Here is a 25515-nt window from a genome sequence, read left to right as displayed (position 1 = left end):
TTGGCAGCCCAAACCATGTCTTTGGTAGGTTTCTTGCACTGGTTGGTTGAGTGTGGCTCTAGCCTTGATAAGGGCATCTTGGCTATTTTATAATGGTGGCTTGGGCTTAAAGAAGGGAAGTCTGGTGGAGGTCGCTTTATATACTTTCCCCTTTCTATAGGATTGCCAGATGTGTAGGTGCTGTTTAGCCAGAGCAGGTTGGGCATGGCTTCCCATGTGGTCTGCTGCAGTATTGTACTCATTTTTCAATAAAGAATCATAGAATGGTTTAGGTTGGAAAGGACCTTGAAGATCATCGAGTTCCAACCCCCCTGCCATGGGCAGGGACACCTCCCACTAGACCAGGTTGCCCAAGGCCATGTCCAGCCTGGCCTTGGACATCTCCAGGGATGGGGCCTCAACAACCTCTCTGGGCAACCTGTTCCAGTGCCTTACCACCCTCAAAGTGAAAAACTTCTTCTTAATGTTTAATCTAAACCTGCCCTCTTCCAGTTTATATCCATTCCCCTCGTCCTCAGAAGAGCCTCTCTCTTTCTATTTCAATTAATGTTGAATGAGTAGGTTTGTATGCATTCTAAGCGGAACCCTGAATTGCCCTGATTTATGATGGACTTAGGTACTTGGAGCTTCACGCCTGGCTGATACAGGGTTAAAAGCAAAAGGAAGGATTGAATGTCCGGGGAGCAGGAAGCTAGTTGGTCCTCTGGAATTTAGAGCCTGCTTCTAGCGCTTCACAAAGAAAATAATGCAAGGATATTAATAAAAGAAGTTGATGTTTATAAGTAAACAGAACTGATCTGTTGAGGTACAGAAAATGTGTGAGAGATTTTGCAGGAAACTCTTCTCCTCTAGGGGACAGTCAGCTCGCTCTTTTTTTTTTTTTCCTCTGAATGTTCCAATTTCAATCAATGTGTGTAATCCTTTCTGAAAACAATCAAAGGCCACCTTGTTTAGGGGCTGAGAGAACGTCTGGTGAGGTAGAGATCCAACAAAGAAGGAATTTTTAAGGAATATTGGCTTTCACGTGGTCGTGCACCACATACCTGATCTGCTAGCTTGTAATACTACTAAATATTAATATTTGGTACTTTACTCTTATGAAAAATGATAAAAATACTGAATACCTGTAGTGTTTTGTCCATCTGACACCAAGGTACGTGCTCAACCTGTAATTCTGAGCTGTTGACTCAATGAGTATGGAAATAGGCTAGTTTTGCAGAAAAAGAGCAGGTTTGCTGCTCTTTATGCAACTCTAGATCTCGGTGCTCCTTGGGGATAGTGTTGGAGGAGTCTTGTCTAAGCAGGAAAATTGGATAGTAAAGGTCCGCGGGTACCATGGTGATGAGTATGATATACATATCTTGAAAGGCTCCGATGCAGTCGCTTGAAGCAAGGTACCACCCTCTTATGCACAGTTTCCAGAAATCACATGCTGAGTGTGATATTTAAATCTACCAACTTGTCTCTGTGCTTGGCTTGTTCTGAACATCTTGCAGACTGAAATTTGTAGGTTTTGTTGAGGATCCCTGTATTGTAGCTCATTAGAGGCAAGGAGTTTCAGTTTATGTTTGCACTATGCTAATTTTTAATGATGTGAAGAAGTGTATGAGCTTATTTACAGCGAAAAGTTTTAAAAACTCAGTTTCTTACTACTGAATCCTAATGTTGTGGTACTGTTTTCTGGATAAATAAAATGCCTCTAAAGCATGAAAATAAAGAACTAAGACACAGGTAAATGTAAGTATGGAAAAGATTACAAGATTCCAGAATAAAGAGTATTTTATTGATGCCTATGCCTCATTCTTTCTGTAAATATTTAAGGAAAAATCTAAATGACGCGGATGAGAATTCTCAGTAATGGGTGGGATTGAAATCAGTTTATTGAAATTTTATTTCCTTCTGGTCTAGTGCAGTTTAAACAGTTCTTCTTAAAAGTATAAATTGCACGGGATCTTAGTGTGGGCAAGGGTGTAGGGACATCTTTTCATTGTGTAGCACAGTGGGAGTGATGGCTGAATGTTTTTGCCTGAACAAGGGCACCGAGAGCACTTTATTTTGCATACCTCTTTCAAGATAAGAAATCGTGGGGAAACATCTGTGTGGAAAGTATGAAAATGCACAACGGTATACCTTATATGCTGTTATACGTGGCTGAAAAATTATTAGCGAGTGGAGAGTATTTGTTTTCCATGCTCATTTTTTTGTATACTGAAATACTATATAAAATGTATGAGGTAGCAGAGCACAGTCCTGTTAAGGAAGAGCGGATATTGTGATAATTCTTAGCATTAACCTGAAATCATACCAGTTAGTCCTTCGCCCAGAATAAGTAAGCACACTTGTAGAATAAGCTGCTCAAGGAAGACTGCTTGTCATGCTGTATTTTGTATTGTAAAATGCAAACGAACCCTGTTCATAACAGGACGGTTGCATTTAATATGCGTATTTAATTGCACATATAATAACAGACATAATTTTTCATCTTATCTATACTTGCAATGCTATCTTATGTCTGCACTAGCAATGCAGGTCATGTAAGGAGTGAAGGGATGGACCCTGCAATCAGTCAATCTTCCAGCAGTGATTAAATTAGTATCAGATTATGCCCTCGGGAATTTCAGAGCACGTAAATATAGTAAGCAGTATGGTAATCAGAAAAAGCGAGTTGTTTTTTGTATTCAGAGAGTATTTCTTCAGTCATTGTTCTGAATTGCAGCAGGAACTCTTGTACAGCAGGAACTTCTAGGGTTTTACTGTCTGCAGCAAAGGATCTCTGTTGACTTTGCAATTTTGGGTTTCCTTTTTGTTTTTTTTTTTTTTTCTTCCTCCTGAAGGTTAGCAATTAGGTACTAGGGTCACCTTAAACTATCCATGCTAAATAAAACTAAGTGAGGAAGCAAGTGTAGAGATTATATTTCAGCTATTGCTTCAGGAACTGACTTGATTTAATTGAATTCAATTTAGATTGGTTGAATATTGCTGCTGTTGTAATTAAAGAAAGAAAACTGCAGCTTACTAATCTGTTTTTCTGTATGTCTCTTGTACCTGCCTGAAATTTATTCTTTTTTTTAAGTACAAATGAACAAGTGAACTCTCCGGCTAAGCAAAGTCAGTGTTTGTGCCTAAATGATTATGCATTAACTATTTCGTGCTTATTGGAATGGAAAAAATGAGCAGATTGGGGAGGATGAATAGCCTACTTAGTAATATCCAAAAAGGAGGAAATATATAACCTAATAATCCGCTTTAGTGATGATCTGTTTATCGTGTCCTAACTTAGTTAAGGGCAAGATAAAAGCAAATTGTTTCGTAGGTCCTACATGCCAGTAAGAGATAAAATGGCATCATACGCCTCGGCTTTGTGGCTAAGACTTCAGTTTTACAAATGCTTGGACATGTGTTCAGCTTTTCAGATGTAAATAGTCCCATTAGATGAAATCTGGGTCCATCTGGAGTCAATGGTAAAACCTGTGGCGATTTAAATAAGGCTAGAATTTCGTGAATGAGTTCAGTGAGACTACTTGTGTACATAAAGTTAAACACATGGCTAAGTGTTTGCAGGATAGAGGGCCTGCAAGGATACAGGAATAAGACCCTTGCGACGCAGTTTGAAGTCTGACCCGTCTTGCTGTTGCATGATGGAGAGCCACAGTGAGGAAGTGGGTGAACCTTTTGGGCATAAACAAACACAGAGCATATAAAACATCATAAATAACTACAATTCATAAAACGCTTGGTTGGTCCTAAATAATGAAGCAGTGAAAATGTTTATGGGCTGTGCTTGTAATATATTTTTGTTTTATATTTTTTGGCACAAATGCATGTAAGGAATTAGTATCATTATTATGTTTCGTTATTCAGAAGAACTTCGTAGCGGGAGACGCTTTCTTTTGGAAGGGGAAGGAGGTAAAATAGAAGTTACAGAGCAGCCCCCTGACTCCCCCCCGTCTACTACTCAATGATAGGAGTCATGCAATATTTGATAATTATGTCAACTGTTGTAATCATCGTGTATATTAACTACTTAATTTCATATCACGCTTGGTAAAGAAACACTGTGGGTATTATCATAACTGTGATGGTTCTCACCATCTGAGGCTCTCCCCTCCAGATGTTTCACCGGTTTGCAAATTTGATTTGGAGCTGCTTGTGCAGCAAAACAACTGTCATACGCACTTACAGATCTGTCTCTCTCTTTGTGCAGAACATCTTTGCAGAGCCTAGTTTCACGTTTCTTGGTGAGAAATATTATTTGAACGACTGCCCCCTTAATCCTGCGAGATTTAGATAAGTGCAATTTTCCAGGTTTTTGAGGGAGTCCTAATTTACATTTCATAACACACACACACACCACCAAGCAATTAGCATGAAGCCTTATGGCAGCCTGACAGTCCTTTGTGCCTATGGAAACAGTTACACAATAGTGTATGTGCAAATAATGTTATCAGGTATCCTTTGTGCGTGCTCCGGGGTTTTACCTGGAGCATACTAAAAAGCTGCAGCCTAATTCTCATTTAAACTCAACCTGCTCTATTGTTCGATGAACTTGCGTAAAGAGAGAAACATTGAGGTCTTAAGAAAATAATAGCTACTATTCATTCTTTTAAATGACTTCATTTTGGCATACTCGAGGCTATTTTTTCCTCTGTTCATGGCTTTAAATGCCAGTGATGGGAGGAACATGACCCCCTGCCCCCCTGCGTTGTTAGATTTGGACTGCAAAGTTTCCCTTTGGCTTTGCTCTCTGTCCTTACAGGTGGGTGCAGAACCTTGTCTTTTCTCCAAGTTGGAAACTAATATTGCCGATGTTTTTGGAGAATGGCGGAGAACGTACCAACTCCACTATCCCACTGATTGTGCAGCCCAGTTGTTGTTGGGGAATAGACAGGGAAGACTTGGTGTAGCTGGCAAATAGGAAAAAAAGTCAAGCAGCAAAGCAATAGGAGGTTCAGCATTGGTACAAAGCTCTTCAGCTGTTGTGTGCACAGGTTTCTAGAGCAAATACTTCCTCACTTCTCACTCGGTGTTTGTAGTTTTTAAGGTTTGAGGTCAGGTTGGGTTTTTTTTCGGTCTGATAAGACGCTGATACAGTTCTATTCACTTCAGTTAATTACTACATTATGCCACTGCATAGGGAGTGGTACCTCAGGGTGCTTTCAGGAGCACTTGAGAAGAGATTTTCTGCCTCAAGGAGCTTTGGACTGAAAGGTGTGAGAAGAGCAACGCACGGAAAAGAGACAGCAGCGTACGCTGCATGTTAAGCTCTGTGTTGTGTTTGTAGGTACGAGAGCTGTGTAAACATCACAGTGACAGCGAGGGAAGGTCTGGGGAAAGGAGAAGGAAAGACAGAAGGCGTAACAGAGAAGGGTGAAATGAGATGTAGCCCTTGGTGGCTGTTAGGCATGTGGGATGCTGAAGATCCAACCCCAGCACGCAAACTGGGAGAAAAATTGCTCTCAGTGTGTGAATTCTGCTACTGCGTTTGGTGAAAGAGACACTAGCCCCGGACTTTGGCAGCCTCAGCTGTTTCTGTTGCAGCGAGCCAGGCCGGGTCAAACCGCTTAAGCCACGGGTGCTGTCCTCACTGAAATGAATCTGAGATCGATCACACCATCAGCACAGCCAACGGGTCTGGAAGGTGTAACTGGTAGCTGGGCAAGTGGGGACGAGCAGTCGGTGCTGATAATGTGGTCAGAGGGTACCAGGGAAGCCTGGCCAGAGAGGTCCCTGTGGATTTCACTCCTGCCTTTCACCAGTTTTCAGCTTGCTCTTCTAACCTGTTCTCTCTCCGTCTCCCTGGGTGGTTTTCTCCTCTCATGTTTCCTACAGTGGAAAGCTAATAAGACATATACAGAAAACAGACGCTGGAACCAAAGTAGGAAAAATGAGCAATGGCTTAGTTAATAGAGTTAGGCCCATTCAAGGAGAAAGACACAATGCGGACTAAAAAAGAGATAAATTGTTTGGGAAAGGAAAATGGATAAAACAACGCGGCTGAAGACAGAGGCTTAGCTGTTGCCGTGCAAGAACTGGATGGCTGCAGAAGCTACGGTTTTGTGGTTGCCTTGTTTGGCTATTCCTCACACTAAGTCCTAGTTTGGGACAGACGGCGACGATGTGAAGCACTGCTGCGTTCAGCTGGTCCTTGCCAAGGCTGCTGTGTGGCTAATGAAGCGCTAGATTTTAACCTAGTCTTGGCAATAGCGATTCAGATGGAAGGCCAAGCTGAACTATCAGCGGAGACAATACTATTTTTAGGGCCATGCATATGAAGAAATAGTTGATGATATAAAGCTATAGAAACTCTTGGAAAGTGGCACTGTGCCTTGTGCTTTGAATACTTTACTCTGAAGAGGTTTTCAGATCCCTCTCAACATGAGAATTGACTGTGAATTTCAAACATAGCATTGCACAGCATGTGGCATTCATTTATTATCCCATTATTAGATTAAATATTATGAATTAAACAAGTATTCTTTTCCCTGTGCTTGCTGAGGTTATTGTTACAGAAGACAAACATACATCTTTAATGCCAGGTAAGCAGGCTCTTCTCTTTCTTTTTGGACTTCATCTTCTTTCCTACCATGTCTACCTTAAAAGGCAAAGGCAAACTTAATTTTTACATTAATGAAGAAAATATTTGCAAAGACACATTATACTCCCAGGCCTCCAAGACTTGTGGTCTGAAACTGGAAATACAGCCACAGCTAATGTATGCTGAGACCAGCTCAGTGTGGAGTTTTACAGAGGTGTTTGGTGGATGCTCTCAAGAATGTTGAATGAGGCTTTAAAAGGATTCCTGCATTTGCCTACATATTGCCTGACTTTTCATGCTGGCACGAGCTTGGTAGAAATGCACTATGTAATTAGACTGCTATCAATTTATCACGAAAAACAGAATAGCGGTAGTTCCCCTTGTCCCCGCTTGCTGGTTAATATATCTCCCTCTCTGATCCTAAACCAGGAAGAAAATACTCTGACTTTCATGTTCGCATTTTTTTTTTTTTAATATACCATTTTCTTAGACAGGAGAAATGCTTTAGAAGTGCTAATGGCGGTGGCCTGTGTTCACCTTTAGCTGATAGGGCATTTCGTATAATACGTCTGTATTCTGTGCCTGGTGAGATCTGGGCTTTGTGGGTAGTGGCAGAACTGGTCTGCAAACAGTGTGGGAGCCGCCTGCTCACACACATGAGCCTGTAGGAACTACAGGGAGAGTTGCCTCGCATCTTGGCAGTGCTGCTCTTGCCACAGCTGTTGGTCAAGGTGGTTTTATGAAGCATATTCAAGTGGTAGGCATATAGTAGCAATATTCAGAAGGCAATAAGAAGAACTTTTCTACATAAAAGCAAAAAAAGTGTTGTGAGCGTTCAGGAATGCTAATGCTTTTCATAACGTGGTTTCATCACTTGCTTTGCTCGACTATCTTAAGTCTACGTGGCAACAATATTCTATTTTCAAGGGGATTTAATTGGCATTTTGGAGACCCTGCAAATGTGATGGACAACTGCTATCTCTGCCCAACCTAACAGAGGACTAAAAGCAGGAACATGTTCAGGGTAAGGGCTGACATGTGGGCAGCGCATACTGTTGAGTTCCTTTGAGGTCTAAATATACTCACAGAGTCTGAGCTGAAACATCATTGTATTTCTGCCCCAGTGTTAATCTGAGTTACTTGGATTTAGATATTTCTGGCATATGGTAAAGTTGTGGCTCTGTCTTCAGGGCAGACGTGGCCAGAAAGCTGAGATGGAGACCAGTACCAGACTTAGTAAATGGCTTATCTGCAATATGGGTGGTTCAAAAGTGTAAACGATATCCTTTCTAATTTATTTTCATAACATGAATTTTGAAGCAGTCAGATCTTTCTAGAGTTGAGTCCTAGCTATCTGAGAGACTATACAAATAGAAACTGTCCCAGTCCTAAAGTGCTTGTCGTTCAGGCCCTTATTCTGGAACAAAAAACCCCACCCAAAACCAACATATTTCATATCTATCCCTGCCCATTTTTTATTTTACTTAGTAGGATTGCTTATATAAACCTAAACATTGGTATGGCTGTCTTATTTTTTTAAGAACATAAAAATCTTAGAGATTTTGCTCATGTTTTATTTCTGATTACTTCATGCTGTGGGTATTGATGAGGTAATGGAAATCTGTATCTGGAACATTGGTGTGGGGAAAACAAATTACGTGCAATGTTTTTCATCAACTGTAATTAAAGGAATGACTATTACAATCAAAATTAATTGCGTTTAATAAAGGATTGCTTTATTTTTCTGTAATTTACCCAAATCACACTCCCATAACTTTTTCTTCGTGTTTCAGAAAGCTGTTGGAAAATTGTATTTTGCGTCTTCAGTGTACCTATACCTAGGAGAAAAGGGGATTCAGTACTTTCTGAAGGTAGTTACATTTCTTAAATCACTGAACCAAAATCCAATGGTTAATGTTAATAAATATTTACTTTGGTTTTAAGCTTGGAATGATCAGCAGTGCCACAAGCTAATCTGTGGATTTGCCTGGGGTGGTATCGTGAGTCTTCAGAGTGATATATTTGAAGTTGCACTCATCCATTGACTTACTGAATAAAATTTGCACCTTTAACAAAGACCTGCCTATAGCCTTAGCTAAGTAGATAATTTTATGTGTATTTTTTGAAATGGTATTTTACAAAGTCTTTTCCCTTTTAGTTGCTTTAACATTACGTTCTTCTGTGTGTTGCTTTGGCTTTTTTTTTCTCTTTTTTGTCTTCCAGTCCTAATCATCTAGTATTAGGAAAACTGTTGTTTTCAATACCAAACACAAACAAAACCCAAACCGTACCAGAAAAAAACGTTTGGAACAAAAGCAGTTTCATATCATCATAAACCATGAACTGTGAAAGTGATACAGGTTCAACTAATCTTCTTGCATGTCAATATAAAATTTATTCTGTCTCCTGGATTTCTTGTTATTTGCTTTGTCTGTATCCGCTTGTTCTTTCCTACCTCACCCTTAGATCGCACCTCATGTGGCCTGAGGACAAATCGTCTTGGAGCTTGTACAGTGTCTTGCAGGAAGGTGTCTTCACTGATGGGTTTGATTCTTTAAATGTTGTTACTCTGTTCTCTGAACCTGATCTTTGGTTTTTTTGATTCTTATAGTTCATGTAACCTGCTGCTTCTCCCTTACGTAGGTATTTGGTAAGGACGAGTTTCAGGATTTTACGTTGGTGAATACCAGTAACGGCGTCTCTTCTATATTACACAAAGTTCTTGAACACTAAGAGAGAATAAATAGAAATAATAGAAAAATAATAGGAAACAATGGTGTTTGTGTAAAATACACGCTACTCATTAATTTCACTCATAAACTGCAGTACACCCTCCAGGACATTTTTGCCAGCAGGGTAAATCTGTGAGAGTCTTCCCCTTGTCAGGGGTCGGGGCCGCCTTTAGATGCGGAGCATCATCACGGCAGTCCTGAATATACGCTGGCACTGAAGGCCCCTGGCTTTTCCTCCCCTGCCTGCTTCGCTCGGATAATCCTGCAGCAGCTGTCGGAGCTTCCCTTTGATTCCTCTGGCTTCAGCAACGCTGCAGGGGCTCTGGAAACCTGGCCCTGACCCCTGCTGAGCTGATAGAGATAAGAGCAATATCATCCCCAATGAAACCGATGTGCCATTGCCCTATTTCAACTAAATGAATGCCAGGGATTTGTTTTCCAAGGATGAGCGATAGGCACTCTGCCCCTGTCCTTTCCCCCATCCCCCCAGCCTCCATTGCTGGTCCCAGTGATGCCAGCTGCACGTACCACGTCCCCAGTGCCCCCGCGGGTGGGGTGTGGATTAGTGATGTGCTGTCAGCAGTTCCCTGTGATCGCGTTCCCGCTTGGGAGAGCTGGAAGGAGAAAGCGGGTGTCCGTAGGTCAGGTCATGCACAAATTTGATTGGGACCTGCTGTCTGTGGTGGTGTGATCGACTGCAAAAAGTGTCATCGATGGATGTGTGGGGGAAACTGGGGGCTAATCAGCAACGAGATCAAAAATACAGAGCTGCCAAATTGGTCCTGTGTCATTTGGAGCTGTTTGCCAGGCTCAGTAGAACAAACATCCCTTATTTTAGATGATGTCTCACTGTCCCTGAAGTAACCATTCCTCTTTTAAAAGTTTTCCTCTTATTATTTTTGGCTTCAGCATAGCCTTGTGAACTATCTATGCTTAGGAGGGGTGCTCTGCAGTTGATTCAGTTCTTTTCCTACAAAACACCCCCCGTGAACTGATTTGGAAATGGCTTAATATATAAGCTGTGGGAGGAGGCTGGCGACAAGAAGGGTAGGGGTCATTTCAGGTGATTAAATCATTCCCTAAATACTGATAGACAGTTTGAACATATACTGCTCAGATTAACTGTCTCCACTTTATAAACATACCTTGTTATCTGTCAAAACTATTTGTTTTCCTACAGGCAAAAAAATAGTATTCTAATTATTAATTAATCTGGATTAATTTTTGTTAGTGCAGTCTACTTTCTCTTTTCATTTTGACATCATGTTCAACTCTGTGATATAGATTCAATGGTTTTAGCATTTGAAGCTGGTGTCTGAGACCTTTTAAAGTGTATAGGTATTGCCAATTTGTCTTTTCTAGAGCTTCCATGTCACTCTGTTTAATGATAATGTTTTTAAATGCCTAGATATGTAGAGGGGTGATACGAAGGTTACTCCTTATTATTTCAATCTAGAAACACTTTTCTTTGAAGAGCTGAACTTTGCAATAACACTCCCCCCCTCCCCAGCCCTTCTAACCGGTTAATGTGCAGTATTAATTGCAGCATAACTGCTGAAGGGTGTGTGTAAAAGTCTTACAAATGTATTTCTACACAGACTTGTGATGTCATGTGGTTAAAAATGTATATTCTTCAGCTCAATTTTATGCCGTTATCAAAATGTCAAAGATTGTGGCTTTGTTACCACACGGGCAGTGTAAGGTCGGCTTCGCGAGGTGTCAGAAATTCCTTTCTGAAAACATCTCAAGCTCCAAAGTCACTTAGTCTGGAAGCGTTCCTCTTCGCCCTGACGCTGATGCTGCTGATGTGACAACCTGCGGGTGAAGGCAGCAGCCGGAGGGTCCCCGTTGGCGGTGCGGCTGGGGACCTCGAGCAACCCCGCTGCCTTCTGGCTGCCCGAGAGCTGATCCAAAACCCACATGTGGGCATGGGAACCTGCTTAGAGGCGCCTGAGCTGATGGTGCATCCTGGAAGAATGAGCACATAAGTGCTTTTTGCATGAAGTGTTACGAATACCACCGTATCGGTGCTTAAAAAGCAGGATGAAACAGAGCCCTTCATGATTGTTCGCTCCTTTGTGTGTCTCATAGCTTCCTAATAAAAAAACCCCAACAACCAACCGTAATTTGTCTGTTTTTTTTCCCTTCTTTTAAAACAGTCAGAAATGTGGAATTATGTATTGGACAGGGGAGTCCATCTTTCATCCCTTTCCCTTTTAATCTCTGAAAAGTAGTAGAAAAGAACAAAATACAAATGCAGTGTTTGAATTAATTTTTCCATTTTTGAAAAGGGCTTTTCTCACCTATTGACTGCTGTTTGGGCTTTGAAAAATGACAGTGTGTGTAAATTCCAGTTGGGAATGCTGGATGGGGACTAAAATCAAATCCTCTTTTGACCATTCAGCCTGATCAAGCTCCACTCTGCTGTGCCAGTGGGTCTCTGCAGGTCTTCCAGATTTACAGCCCCTAATGCAGGGCAACTTTCAGGAGTTCCTGTTTGTGGTATTCCTTAAAAAAACCCCAAACGTCTTTTGCCCAAATGTAAAACTTTTTTATTCCTATATATTCCTCCTGTTTGAGGAGATAGTGTACAGTGGGGAAGAAGGTCTTTTTATCTGCATTAAAAAGAAGTTTCTCAAAAGCTTTACTTTCTGGTTCCCATCTGGTATTCCATAGTTTTCGGTGTTTGGTTGTGTGTTGTTTTTTTGAGGGGAGAGTTTGTTTTTTTCCTGATCTGGGTGTTGAGTTTATCCAGATTTCCCTATTGTGCTGCATTGTTGTTTTCTACCTTCCTCAGGTTTTTCTCCTTTACGGTGGAAAACTAACCAGTAATTCCCTCTTTTCTATGACAGTTTTGAAAATGACCCTGGTACAAATGGCACAAATGATACAAAAGTGCTGTTGGTCAGGTGGCTTTGCCCGAGCATTGGCATTGATGCGGCTGGGCACTCGGGCTGTAATGGAGGCAAATCCACTGACAAATGCTTCAAGGGCAATACGTTTTTTCTCTTCTCCAGGTACTTTCTACTTTTGATTTTTACTCAGATTCTACTCAGGTATTTATTCTTTGCAGTGGTTTTCATTTTGGATCTCTGAGCGATATTACTGACAATGCAACACCTGAAGGGATCTGCTTGGTTTTTAAAGTATTTTTGTTGATAATCGACTGTCTATTTGCGAGATCAGCCTTTTGCCGAGCATCTCCATTTGTTTATTTGTTTTACCTCCCAAGACAACAGGCGAAGCACACTGTCAGCTTTAAACCAGTGCCAGTTGAATGCACAGATGGAGAAAAGCTATTGTGTGCCTGTGCTTCAGGATGGGTGTTCCCCCAGTACAGATGTGTGTAAGCAGAAGTCACATTTGCATTTGCTTAGTTTGGGCTTTGTTTCAAATTCAGCTTCTGTTTAAGGTACTTCTCTCTGACTCTGTGACGTTTCTCTCCTGAGTAGGTGAGTGGAAGAAGCAGGAGGTGAACTACTGGTTTCAGGGGAATGTTGTACTTTTAACTGAGTGGTGTTGTAAGCTCTTAAATTGTGTATGGTCTGTTTGGTCTTTCAGATCCCTTCTAGAAGAGATATTCAGCAGATGTATTGTAACTAGACTCTATTGGAAAAGGTTACAGTCTGGAGAGGAATGTCCACTCTGTACTTTAAATCTCTTTCCATTAAAAGTTTCCTTTGTTGCCAAGGAAATAAAGAAATGATTATGTTATAGGGCTGACAGTTTTGCTAACGATCCATATTCCCAGAACAAGGCTAACCTTGTTAAACTGTTGAGGCTGATGTAAAATTCAAGGACTCTTATTAAAGCGTTTGATGGGACTAAAATATAAATCTACCCCCCATCCGCTTTCTCAAGGGGATGGAGGAAAGGACCTCCTATTTTATGGATTTTGGTAATTGTAGCAAGTAATTAGGCTCTCTCTCCCCCTCTGGTGATGCAAAGAGCTCCACAGACTCTCTAAGCTTCGCTGCCTTTACGGAGGATTAAGTGTCTTGGGGTTCTCCCCGCTGCATTTCCTGCTGCTACTTTTTATGGGTCTTTCGGTGTTGTAGGTCTTCTCTGGGAGGAGGAGGAGCTGTTACCTGTGCCCTGTTCATAACCATCTCATTCCTACTTTATCTCGACGTAGTGAGGTGTTATTTTCATCCCTTTCCTTCCGTCCACGTACTTAGGAAATAGGATACAGAGACTGTAGTTGCACTGCCTGTTGCAGTTACTGGTGCTTGTTTAAGGACGTTGGACTTAGAGTTTTACTGTGTGCATTGGGAAGGAGGAGGAAGCAAACGGGTATCTGAGCTCATGGTATAATGATGTTGACTCAAATATTGGTCACCTTTTCTCCCTCTTCTAATTCAGAATCTCAGTGTAAGACTCAGGAATGAGCAACCGCCAGCGAGACTGTGATGCTGCATCATCATCCTCTTCTCGCAGCTGCTTCTGAGGAAGAGAGAGAAAGTGATATTTTTCCTTACTTTTGAAGCTGTCAAACTTGGGGATGGCTGTATTTTATTGAATAAAGAAGGAACCCAAGTGGAGGCAGTCTGAATTCTATTTTTTTCCTGCTACGCTCGTTCTTGGTGCGTGTTTGGGCAGGTGGTCCTCAGTGGTATCAAATACCAGGAGCCTCCAAGATCAATGGAAAACATTCAAATGTATTAAACTGTCTCAACGGAGCGTGTTACCTGTGGCTGTGTGAGGCAGGAGGGAACCTTTCTTTCATTATAAACGGTGCCAGGTTGCACCACAACGCTGCTTTTGAACCCATCAGCCACTGCGCTGTCTCACTGCGTAGCCCATTTCTGATTTAAAAACTTGAGCCTGAATGACATGCTAGTAGCATCAGCAAGATCTATTTTGCCTAATTTTGTCTTCTTAAAATATGTAGGTCTAGTCTAAGGTAGTTATGGGGGCGAGAACATTGCTCAAAGGGAAGAAAGATGAGCAGCTCCTGCAGGCTCAGTGAATTTCCTTATGAGAGAGACTTCTCCCCTTCTCTGTCTCTATTTATATTTGTTAAGTATTTTAAATCAAACGTGTGAAATGTTTACTTTTCCTACATGCATGATAGGATTCTCTCCTTTAAGTTGAACATAGTTGTTATTAATAACCTTTGGAAATAATGATCTTGTGGTAAGGAGTGGATACTGACTTCTTGGTCTTTAGATGACCAAATAGTGTGGCTAAAATATACAGAATATATCAAGTTAAGTTTTGTTTTAAAAAAATCTTCCTTTTAATTAGAAGACTATCATGTAGAAAGATGATAAGGTACAGAGACTAGCATTATTGCTGTTTTACTGTATATACAAATACCAATGTTTTTTAACCAGGATTACTAGAAAAAATATCATTACAAAATCAGTGGCACATCCTTTATCCCCCTTCCCTTCCCTTCCCTTCCCTTCCCTTCCCTTCCCTTCCCTTCCCTTCCCTTCCCTTCCCTCATTTTTCATGTTTAAAAACCAAAAAAAAAAACCAACCCAGTGCTGTTAGCTCTGAGCTAGAGTTTCAGCTGATGCAAGTTAATATATAGCCAGTAAACAGAATTAGGCTGACTCACAGCAATGAAAGATTTCCTTATTTCAGCTTTCAGATGCAGGAGGAAGGCAGACTGATTTTTAAAAGCAGCTACAATTACGATAAATCAGAGAAATCAAAATACTCTGTTGAAAGGTGGAGAATTCACGGGGTTCTCTTGTCCTAGGCCTGCAGAAAGAGAGAGACACGATGCAAGTGATGTGGTTAAATTAGGTCACGGCATGAGCTTCGATGGGGATTGCTAGTAAATAATTTGCACGGTGGAGGAGAGCTTCCTTCCTTAATTGTTTCCACCTGGTAGCAGGCTATTGTCAGAGCCGGGACCTCTCTGCCCCTTCGAGCAGCGCTTTGAATGAGAAATATACAGTGCATTGCAAGTAAGTAGTGTTTGGGTAATAGCTAATTCTGCTGGCTTTGGTCTACAAAGCTGTTTGGAAATGTGATAGAGCAGCATTCTCTGTTAGGAATACATACTTTCCCACTGTGGTCTTACTTGGGAGACTCTTTTCCTGGGTTTTTTGTTTTTTTTTTGGTTTTGTGTTGCTGCTTCTGCTATTGCAAGAACTATGGCATGGTTTAAAAGAGGAATATAAAAATGTGAAGTGTTACATCAACCTTTTGAAGCGCTGTGCCTTCTTTGTTTCAGAAAAATGCACCCAAAAGTTGTTTAGGAGTGCTCTGTCTTAACAGAAAACAAATATAGTAAAGAGTTCCTTTCTTATACTCTTAATTTAGCTACTAGAAAGGAGATGAATACATTAATTTTATGCATTTGCTTTCCCTAACACAAAAAAAGAGGGAGGAGAGGGCATGCATGCGAACTGATATCACTACCCTATCTTGAAAAAAATCATAATGAATTCTAATGCTGGCACTCACTCCTTGGAAATAGTCTCGTCTTATCTAATGCAGCTGTGGAATAGCTCAGAAATTCAGTCCAGTTTTAGTAGCTGAAGGCTAGAATATGAAAGTTCCTCCTTTTGTAATCTGTGCCTTTTTAAAAGTGTACTTGATTTCTGCCTTCAAAGTCTGGAGGACTTGGAAGAAGTGGAATGGGATAAGCTTTCATGAGGAGTCAACTGAAATGCGGTGTTTCGAGGCAAGTATATAGTACATAGGATTACTGCAGACAGCTCTTTTACACCTATTGTAGTTTCACAGTTTCATTTAATTTCTCTGAAGTGATGGTACTGTAGCCTAATTAACAGTTTGTGGTATTTGTTGAAGGGCTCGGGAATCAAAAATTCAAAATTAAATTACAGCGATTAAAAACATACCAGCAACGAGACTTTCAGCTCTCCAGATGTATTAATGAACACAATCACACCGGTTACTGACAGCCCGTTGCTTGTGTTGGACAGATAGCTTTGTCACGATTGAACTCGTGCATTTGCTCGAAGTCCTACCGCCCCGGACATGAAGCAGGAGACAGAAGAACGTGTAGCGCTGGGGAAGCATCATCTGCCCAGGCTCCCGTGGCTTCCAGGAGCTGCGTGGTATTAGTTGTGGAATATTAAGCAGGGGCGAATCTGCCTGAGTATGTTGGAACGAGACTGCATATTTCATTAAAGCCTAATTTGTTTTTCATGGGGAAATACCAGAGGCTTCGGCAATTATCATACTTGTAAGACCGGGAGAAAGATGCTTGGATGAAATCTAGTAAACAAGACTGTCAGTGCTCATTTAGTAACTCCTTTGTGAATCATTTTGAACTGAATTTGCATGATTGTAGCGGACCCAGAAAACCTTTTGCAACAATTATCCAGTGATACCACTATATAATCAGCTGGAGCGAATGGGTGCGAATTTTCCAAAGCCTTTTTTCATGGCCTTTTCTGGCCTCTTCAGGCTCTTCCTCCGCCTCCCTGGGGGTATTCTGACACAACCTGGAGGTGCCCCAGAGAAGATATGTGAAGGTTCAATCGGTGGGTAGGAAGGAGAAGGGATGCTGGCCTTTTGACGTAAGGAGTTGACTTTCCTTTTTTTTTTTTTTTAAATCAGCACAGTTTAAGAACCCAAATCCTTCAAGATGCATAAAACCCTCGCATTGAAGCCTGGATTGAAAATGCTCCATACATCTCAGGTTCATGATTTAATCTAGGAATTGAATCAAGCCCGTGTAACTTGCATGCTAAATTTTGAAATGCTTGCCAGATTAAAAAAAAAAAAGGAAATTGGAGAGTAAGTAAAGTGCCAAGTAAACTCTGAAGTTGCAGTGATTTTCTCTTTATTTCAAGTAGCAGAGTAGGAAGCTGAGTCTTGAGCTATAATGAAAAAAGGAATTTGTGCCTTACAGTAAATATTGTTAGGAAAGTTACGGATTTGTAAATGACAGAGTTCTAGACTGCCAGAAAAAAATACCTTAAATCGGAAATAGCAGTACAGGCTTTTTTGGTGGGGGGGGCGGGCAGTAAGGGGGAAAGTGTGCCGAGAGCTCTGTGGGACAATGTAATTTCTGTTCCCAGCTTATGGAAGTGGTTAGCAGCTGCTTATTGCCCTTAGCAGTTTGTTTTTAATTGACAAGGTTCCCATCTTGGGAGTTTTTAATCATATTCTTGTATCTCATTGGCCTTGGCTTTCTCTGCGCAGTGTAAGGCGGCTGGCATATTTCTTCCACCGCGGCGGCAGAAATCAAATTGCATCGGAACAATCAGACATTGTGAAGTGAGTTGTTACTGAAGTCTCTTTGCCTGAGACACAGCTGTTTCTTGGGCATATGTTATCACAACAGCTACAAGCCTCAGTAATGCTGCATGGGAAAGAAAGAATTATCACTGAATTACTATTCGAAAGAGGAATAAAGAATAAGCGAACACCCATCTTCAAAGAAGCTGAAGTACAGCTTCACTTGCGCTTACTGCCTTTTGGGTGTATTAGTTTTTTTCCATTCTGCAACATATATGGCCTGAGGAAAAAACTATTAAGTATGGAAATACCACTTTCCAAGATGATGTTACTGGACTAGATAGTCTGTTCCGTGCAGATGCAATTCCAGTATGCCGTTGCGTGTGTTTGTGCTCGGGCATGTATGAAACTGACTTCAGAAGTTTCATGCGGTTCTTAGTCCACAGTTGCTGTTGTAATTACTTGACCTGATACTTGGTATCATAGCTGGAAGTGGCTTTGTCAGTGTGCTTGTAACATTAGCTAAAACATTCCTAGTGACTTTTTTTTTTTTGAACAATTCAGAGATAATTTAATAATTTTTAGAGATACGATCATTGCTATTTAAAAGGTGTGTTGGCTAAGCTTAAAGATAAGGGAAACATTAAAAATGCTTTGGAAACATACGTTTGAGCACTATCTAAAATGTTTCATTTTAAATGATGATAACACTTCACCTGCAGTACATCAGTTTCCTGAATTTCAACAGCCTTTGGTTTGATCTCTCCGTGAATGACCGATCCCCGCTAGCAGCAGAGCAATCTTTCAAACGCATTGCCGTGCTGCGCATGCATTTCTGTATTGTGATACTATTGCCTCCAGTAATTTTTCTAAAAACATACTTCCATATCTAATATTCTTGGTTAGTAATTTAACTGATCTCCTCTATAAATGTGATTTTTTTGTTTCCACTTGATTGCTGTTGTGTGTAGCTGTGCAATTGCATGGCCTACTTAATTTTATGGTTTATGGACAACCTCTCTTCAAAGGATTTGGGAATCCCTCTACCAATTAGATAACATCTATTTTGCCATTACTCTCATATAATTGTGTATGATAACGTAAAACTGAGACTCCTAAAGCAATTTGATTATTCATTCAGATAAGAAGTCTATCATTAATCCTTGTTGACAGTGGAATGGAAACAGTGGTTTTAGCAGCTGAGGTGGATGTACAACTGCTCCAGCGTTCTCCGAGTGTGCTATGGAATGGTTTCCTATGAGGGAATTCCTATAGGGTACCGTATGCTCATATGGTCTTTGATGTTTTTTCTGGAAACGATTTCTTATAGAGGTGGTGGCGTTGTATCTCTTACTAGGTAAAAGCATCGTTGTCCTCTCCTGGAGAGCAAAGATGTAATGGGGGAGTGGGGTTTGTGGTGAGGCCTCTGCCTCGATGCTGCGGGAAGACGGGATGAGGATGTGTGCTGCAAAAGAGATGGGGGTGGGCAAAGTCGTTTCAGTATTTGTGCTCTGTAGTGAAGGAAAAGAAAGGTTACAGCGTATAGCGTGAGGAGTGCACTTGACCTTAATGCTCATGCTGTTACAGAGTAAGACAAAGATGCCCTTTTTGATGTAAGCATCTTTCTCTTGAACCTTTAAGCTTCACAGTTGGTGGGAAGGGAAGGAAGCTGCATGTGGCTGCTTAATTAATTAGCAGAGAATGTAATTGTGACTGGTATCCTTGATTTATCGTTGAGCACTAATAGTGAGTGACAGCCTGAAGAATGCTCTTACAAACATAGTCTGTCTCAAACTTCACGGCTGGGCTTCAGCTTGTCTTTAGCATCTGTGTTACGTGTGTTGGGTGGATGCCCAGGTTGTCAGAAATGTTGGTGACTCTGCTCTCTGCATCTTCATCACAGCACCAGGAAAATGAACTAGAGATCAGGAGGCCAGCCCAGGTTTCTGGCTTCTCCTCCTGCCTTGCCTTTGCTTTTGGTGACCGAAGGCATCCTTGATTACAGCTGCGATCTGTGCTCTCTGCTGTCAGAAGAGGTGCGCTTGGGTAGCAGGGAAGGTTGCAGCCTGATTCTTGCTTGCTGCCTCCTGGAGGTGAGGTAGGACAGAAGAGAATCAATTAAGAGATGAAAAGCACTTTTTAAAAAATAAACTGAATAGATAAAACTCTCCAAAGAATGAAACTATTTGCAGGACATGATGAAAGTTTCAAAATTTGCATAATTTCATTAACATGTGTACATCAAACGCATTTCTTGCCTCACAGTGAGAGAGACTGTTTTTAAATATTCTATGAAATTTTTGTTTAATATTTGATAGTGAAAGAATTTTTTTAGAGCATGTAATTCAGTTGGATTAATGGATAAACAAGTTAAAAGTGATTTCTATCTGTGTTTCTTGTTCCACATAAATCCCCAATTTTCTATGCTCTCTTGAGTACTCTTAGCACTTTAGAGGTAAAACCTTTATTTTAGCTGACATCAGAACCGTTCTCTCAGTGAAAACAGTTTCTAGTATTAAACAATCATTCCTCCTTCAGTAAGGATATTGCTTAATTGAAAATCCTGTCTGTAAATACTCGTTCATACTTCCAGGTGGCCTCCAGCTATGCTTCTAATCTTGTCCGTATAGAAGAGTGCTTAAAGACCAAAGACAAAGGGAACATTTCTAGAGGGACCATGTTCCCGGCTTAGTTACCTGAAGATAATTTCATCTGTATCACATAAGACTCAGTGTCCTCGATACACGATAGTAGCACTTCCTTCCAATTTTGTTTTGTTTTGTTTTGCAAGACTGTTAATTGATGTATTCATGCTTTGTGAAATGCTAGCCATAGATCTGTTGCATGTTATGTTTTTATAGTCTTCTGCTATTTTGACAGTTATTGTCACCGCCAGTAAAGTAAGATTGATTTGAAATCGCATCTGTACTATGCCAGTGGGTAGTGCATCCGGTTTGAACATGAGGAGCGAATCCATTTTTGTTCTGAACGCAGGGAAAATGCATCCTTTTCCGAAAGACCCGGTCTCCTAGAATGTTAATTACCTTTAAAATATCTTGCAGAGCTGCGTGAACACAGCTTAATAATTATGCAGATTTAATCAGGAAAAAATGTGTTAACCTCCTTGATACAGGAAGCCTTGCATAGTTCTTGAGCAAAGAGATTTCTATCGCGCTGTCCATCAAGCTAGGCTTCCGTGGATTGTTCTGAGCTGCAAGCACAGGGATCAGCTTTGGAAATGGATAGTTTCACAACTGCTTCAAAGGTAGCTTGCAAATGAAGTGGTGAGTTTTAGTTAAGGAAGGCACATCAAAGGTTTACGTGGTTAAAGGAATCTTGGAATTGCTAAACTCTGATGTTGGGGATAAGTCCTCACCAGTGATTAAAAAGGTAACCCTTATCAGCATTTTGCATTGATAGGCAAGCGAAATCCTTGCCAGTGTATCACATTGCCCCTGTTCAATGTGGAACTATTGGAAAGTGCCTCACTAGGAATTAGTTAGTGTGGTGTAGTGTCTCAGTCATCCTTTGGAAATTGTGCTTACTAAGTGCAATAATGTTCTCGGTGAGGAGAAATAACATGCTATTAGGAAATAACTGAAGAAAAGTGTATAGTGTACCACATACAAATTGTAGGGGGAGGCAAATTCTTGGCAAGAAATTTAGGAATGTTTCCATTTAAGATTGTAAAGGTCCAAATGTTTTTGGTTTGGTGTCCCGTCCCCTGTCCGTCCCCTCCGTCCCCGCCCCCCCTCCAAGAGGGAAAAGAAACACTTGCTTCTCAAAAATTGTTCGATGTTTTGTCCCATTTTGTAAAGTAATGGCTGTTGCTCTTGACTGTCAACTGGTGAATGTAAGAGCTCGCCTCTTGTGGATATGGTACTTAAGATACTGTGTACTCTACATGTTAGCCATAGTTAGAAGTTCCTATCAAGGAAGCCAGCAAATGAGGAGATAAGGCTGTGCTTAAAAATGCACAGAAATGATTGTAGACTCATTTATCTGACTGCTCTGGTACACACCGCATTAAAGTGTGTAATGAATAACTGCATCACGGTTCATGTAGGGTTTAACATTCTTAGGTTAGGCTTTTATCGAAGGCATTAAAAGAATGAATAGCTATCATATGTATAAATCATATGGATAAGCAGAATGTAAAGCAGAAGTGAAGTATGCTGCACCCCTTAGTGGCTAATCGGCAAAGGATAACAGCACACTTCCCCTGGAGGGTTACATAGCTTCAGTTCAGTTACAGTGCTTCAGTTCCCATAGGTCCTGTGCTGAATCTTCAAGCTTCCAATCCTATTTGTTTATTTAAGACATCTTATTTATTGTCCAAATTTGGAATTATTATATGGGAATAATGTGGAGTTTTATCTGGTAATAGCCAGTGCATAAAAATAGTTTGGAAGAGTAGAGTACAGTGCTGTCTCTATGTTGATTCCTGTCCTCCCCCCGGCTTCTTTTTTTCTTCTAATTTTGTACTGGGTAAGAAAAGATCTGTTTAAGTTGTCTGATGTGTACTTGGAACACAACCAATTAAGACACTCCTCTGGTAGAGTTTGGAAATAAGAGAAAGCATGTTAAAGGTATGAATGGATGGTTAACTGGATTTCCAAGACATACTGAGAACATACATTTCCATACATACTGAGAACAATGAAGAGAAGTAATGTATTTTCATCTCCTTCACTTTGGATTAGGGAACTATGACCTTTGTTTTTGATTGCTGACCTTTCAGCTCCGCTTCATGTTTTGGTCATCACTTTTAATCAAGATCTAGATTTTTGGGCATGATTTCTATGTTACTGTACTGCTGTACTGAGCCACTCCTTAAATTTCTTGAATGAATAAAGTTAACTACAAGGATGGAGTGATTTATTTGTTAACAGTATTCCTTACCATTGCTAGGTGGTCCTGACCACTATGTGTGAGTGGAAAAAATAGCTTGTATTTGTCTGTGAAGCCTGCAAGAGAATTTGCAAATCGGTTCTCAGAAGCAGGTGTCTTCTGCTAGCGGTTACATTGAACGTGCCTTCAGGAGAAGCCCCCAGAAATCAATCTGCTTTGAAGAGGACCGGGTTGTTTTTCTGAGGTTTTATTCCCTTTGGAATTTACTTAGTTTCTTTTTCCCTTTGTATGGTGTGAAATAGTCCAAACTAGGATTAACTCTGAAGCAGGCTGTGAAGTCCTTGTGTTTTCCCAGGCTTTAGGAGGAGACGGTTATGTTGACTTTACTGTCCTTAACCTCTGTTCTCATCCATGGTCAGTGTATTCTGTGGGTTTCTGGCAAGCAGAGCACCTTATGGAAGAGAATTTATTTAGCTAGTTTAGCCAGTAACCTTTTTCGTGAAACTCTGAGCCTCTAGCTATGTATAAATATATATCCCCGTACTTTATCCTACCTGGGGCAATGTCTCTCTGAAAATTGCTGGGCAAAAAAAAATCTTATTACTCACTGAATCTGATTTTGATGATAATAGAAAGCAAATTATATTGAAAGAAGAAGAATGTAGGACTTTAAACTGTCAAATGAAATTAGAAAATTAATGAAGAGGAGTGTTATTCTCCTGCGTTCTCCTTCTGCCTCTGACGCTCAGATCTAAGCATTAGGATGATGTGAGGTTGTGGGTTGTGTAAAGACTTAAACCATTTCCTCTTGTACCATCGTTTTTTCCTGTTTCAGTTAAGTGAGTGAAATGAGGACTGATCAAGTCTCTAATATTCCCGCTGCAATCAGGTTCTGTATTTGAATTATTGCAAACTTGGCTAAGAGGCACCTGTGACTGCGCTGATATTTTGATAATATGGAGGTGCTTACAATCTGATTAACGCACGCTGCATTTTTCTTCTCTCCTGCTGGGAATAAAAGTCTGGGGCTAATAAAACGTTTCCTGACCTTGAATAGGAGGGTATAGTGTTTTCTTTCTTGATAAAGATGTAAGTACGAGTGCTGATTTTTGCTGATTTTGTTGCAGTAAAATTTGAGAGGCATAGGTAACGATACAATTTGTGAGGAAATATGCATAATAAATTTGCCACTAGCTATCCTTTTTCTCTTTAGAATTGTCAGCTATTTGTTGCAGTAATTGTCCATGAAGGAGAAAGTTATTAAAAAAAAATAAAAATAATCCTTTCTACAATATGTAGCTAAGAAAATCAAAAGCTGTTTTGGTTTACAGGTATCTTCTATTCAAAATTTGTACTTAAAACGGAATTAAAAAAATACTTAGGATAATTGTTACTGTTTTTTGTATATACAACAACTGGAAATTATACTTTGCCACTTAACACAGGTAGCAAAGAAAAAACTGAAGGAAATTGAACATCTGGCTTTACAAGTTTGCTAAAAATGTATCTAAAAATATTCTGAAAACTACTTTTCTTTTTTACTATTATGATTTCCCAAATTCTTTTTAATTTAATGGTGCTTCCAGCTCTTTCAGGCTGTTTGGAGTTAAAGTGCTTTCCTTTGGAGCTTGCAATGACAACATAATGAGGGTCTGCCTACAACTGAGGTTGAATTAGGAAGTGTTGATTCACTTACAGAATCAGGAGAAATGCCCAGCTGAAAGCATTTGAGGTAGTGATTTTTAGCTTTTCATAACAGTCAAAGGGGGGGGGGAAAAAAGAAATCATGGCATGTTCTTCCCTCTTGGTTATGCAGCTCAGATTCCTTAATAACAAAGGTTATCCTGGTGTGGCTAAGGTCCTCCTAAAGCATCAGTCTTCTCAGCTGCAGGTGGTAACGGATGGGGATGGATGGAGATACAGATGCAACTCGAGCTGGAGAGCTGTTTGCCAATCACACTGGGTATTTTTCCATCCCTCACTGGCAAACACTTCTTTGAAGAGCTGGCTCCAGATTTTGTCAGGAGTCCCATTTGGCCTCCAGTCAAATCTGATCAAATAAAGATGAGAGAGAAATTTATGTCTTTGCTATACCAGACATTCTCTTGCACGTATTTGTTTTTAGCGGTTGGCACACCATATTTGTCAGGAAACTGTCTTTAAAATGGTATTTGCACTGAGCGCTTGACATCTTTGAGCACAGCGTAACCTGCGTCTTCTTCAGCGGTCCTTGAACTCCTGCGTGGGAGGTGGGGGGGAATGTCCATGTCTTGTGAAACAGTAGGTTCTTCCCAGCCCTAAAAAAAGGGATTACTGCCATAGTCGCTGCTTAAAAACAACAGCTAGCACAGCCTCATGGCAATTCTAGAAGTGGGAGGGTGATGATCACTGAAGGTCGAGACTGAAAGGTATCTGGTTTTGTTCTGATGTGTAGGAGATGATGGCTTGTGGCCACCTTGAACGATGTTTATGTTCTGTGGGTTAAGGATGAGAGGAGGAGCTCCGGAAGGAGCCCTTTGTTCCCAGAGTCCTCTGGCATGTAAGGTTATGGAGAGCGCATCTACACCGGAGATGATAACTGAGCAGGAACTATGACTTTTTTGTTGTTATATTGTTTTTAGAGTTGGTGGAGGAAGAGAGGAGGGATGCTAGTAAAAGATGTTTTCCTCCTGGGGAGAATGTTTTTCCCATCTGAATCTGTGAATGCAGCAGGAGGGAAATAGAGGCCATAGAGCTTGCACGAGCCATGTTTCTCCATAGAAGGGGTAGATTTGTAGGTTCTGACGCAGTCATGCTAATATGCAACTGTCATCTGGGGCTGATATCTCCTAATATGCTGTGATTCCACCCTTGTTCCCAGCTACCAGCAGTCTGGCTGTCAGCTTCTGTCTATGGGTCGTTGTAGCTAGCTTGGTTCCTCCTTCTGGGATGGGTGGGAGATGCAGACGTGACTACAGGAATGTCCTGCTCATGTTTAAATAAACAGTTGAGCTTCTGACAAGGGAGGGCAACATTTGCTGAGAAGTTCAGAAAGATTTTGTTAAATATCATCATCTGCCTTTTTATGGATTATGGAATTTGCTGTGGGTGATGTGAACCTGCGCTTGTGGCTGGTTTTGCTAGGGTGAGGGTCAAAGGCTATTTCTGGATACATTTTGGGGTCTTTGAAGTGGTGACATTACTTGAGTCATTAAATATTGCCTATGCCCAAAGGTTACGAGGGTCAAT

The sequence above is a fragment of the Charadrius vociferus genome, unplaced genomic scaffold (assembly GCF_000708025.1).
Source record: "Charadrius vociferus isolate BGI_N301 unplaced genomic scaffold, ASM70802v2 scaffold72, whole genome shotgun sequence".
NCBI lineage: Eukaryota > Metazoa > Chordata > Aves > Charadriiformes > Charadriidae > Charadrius > Charadrius vociferus.
This window is presented reverse-complemented; position numbering follows the sequence as displayed.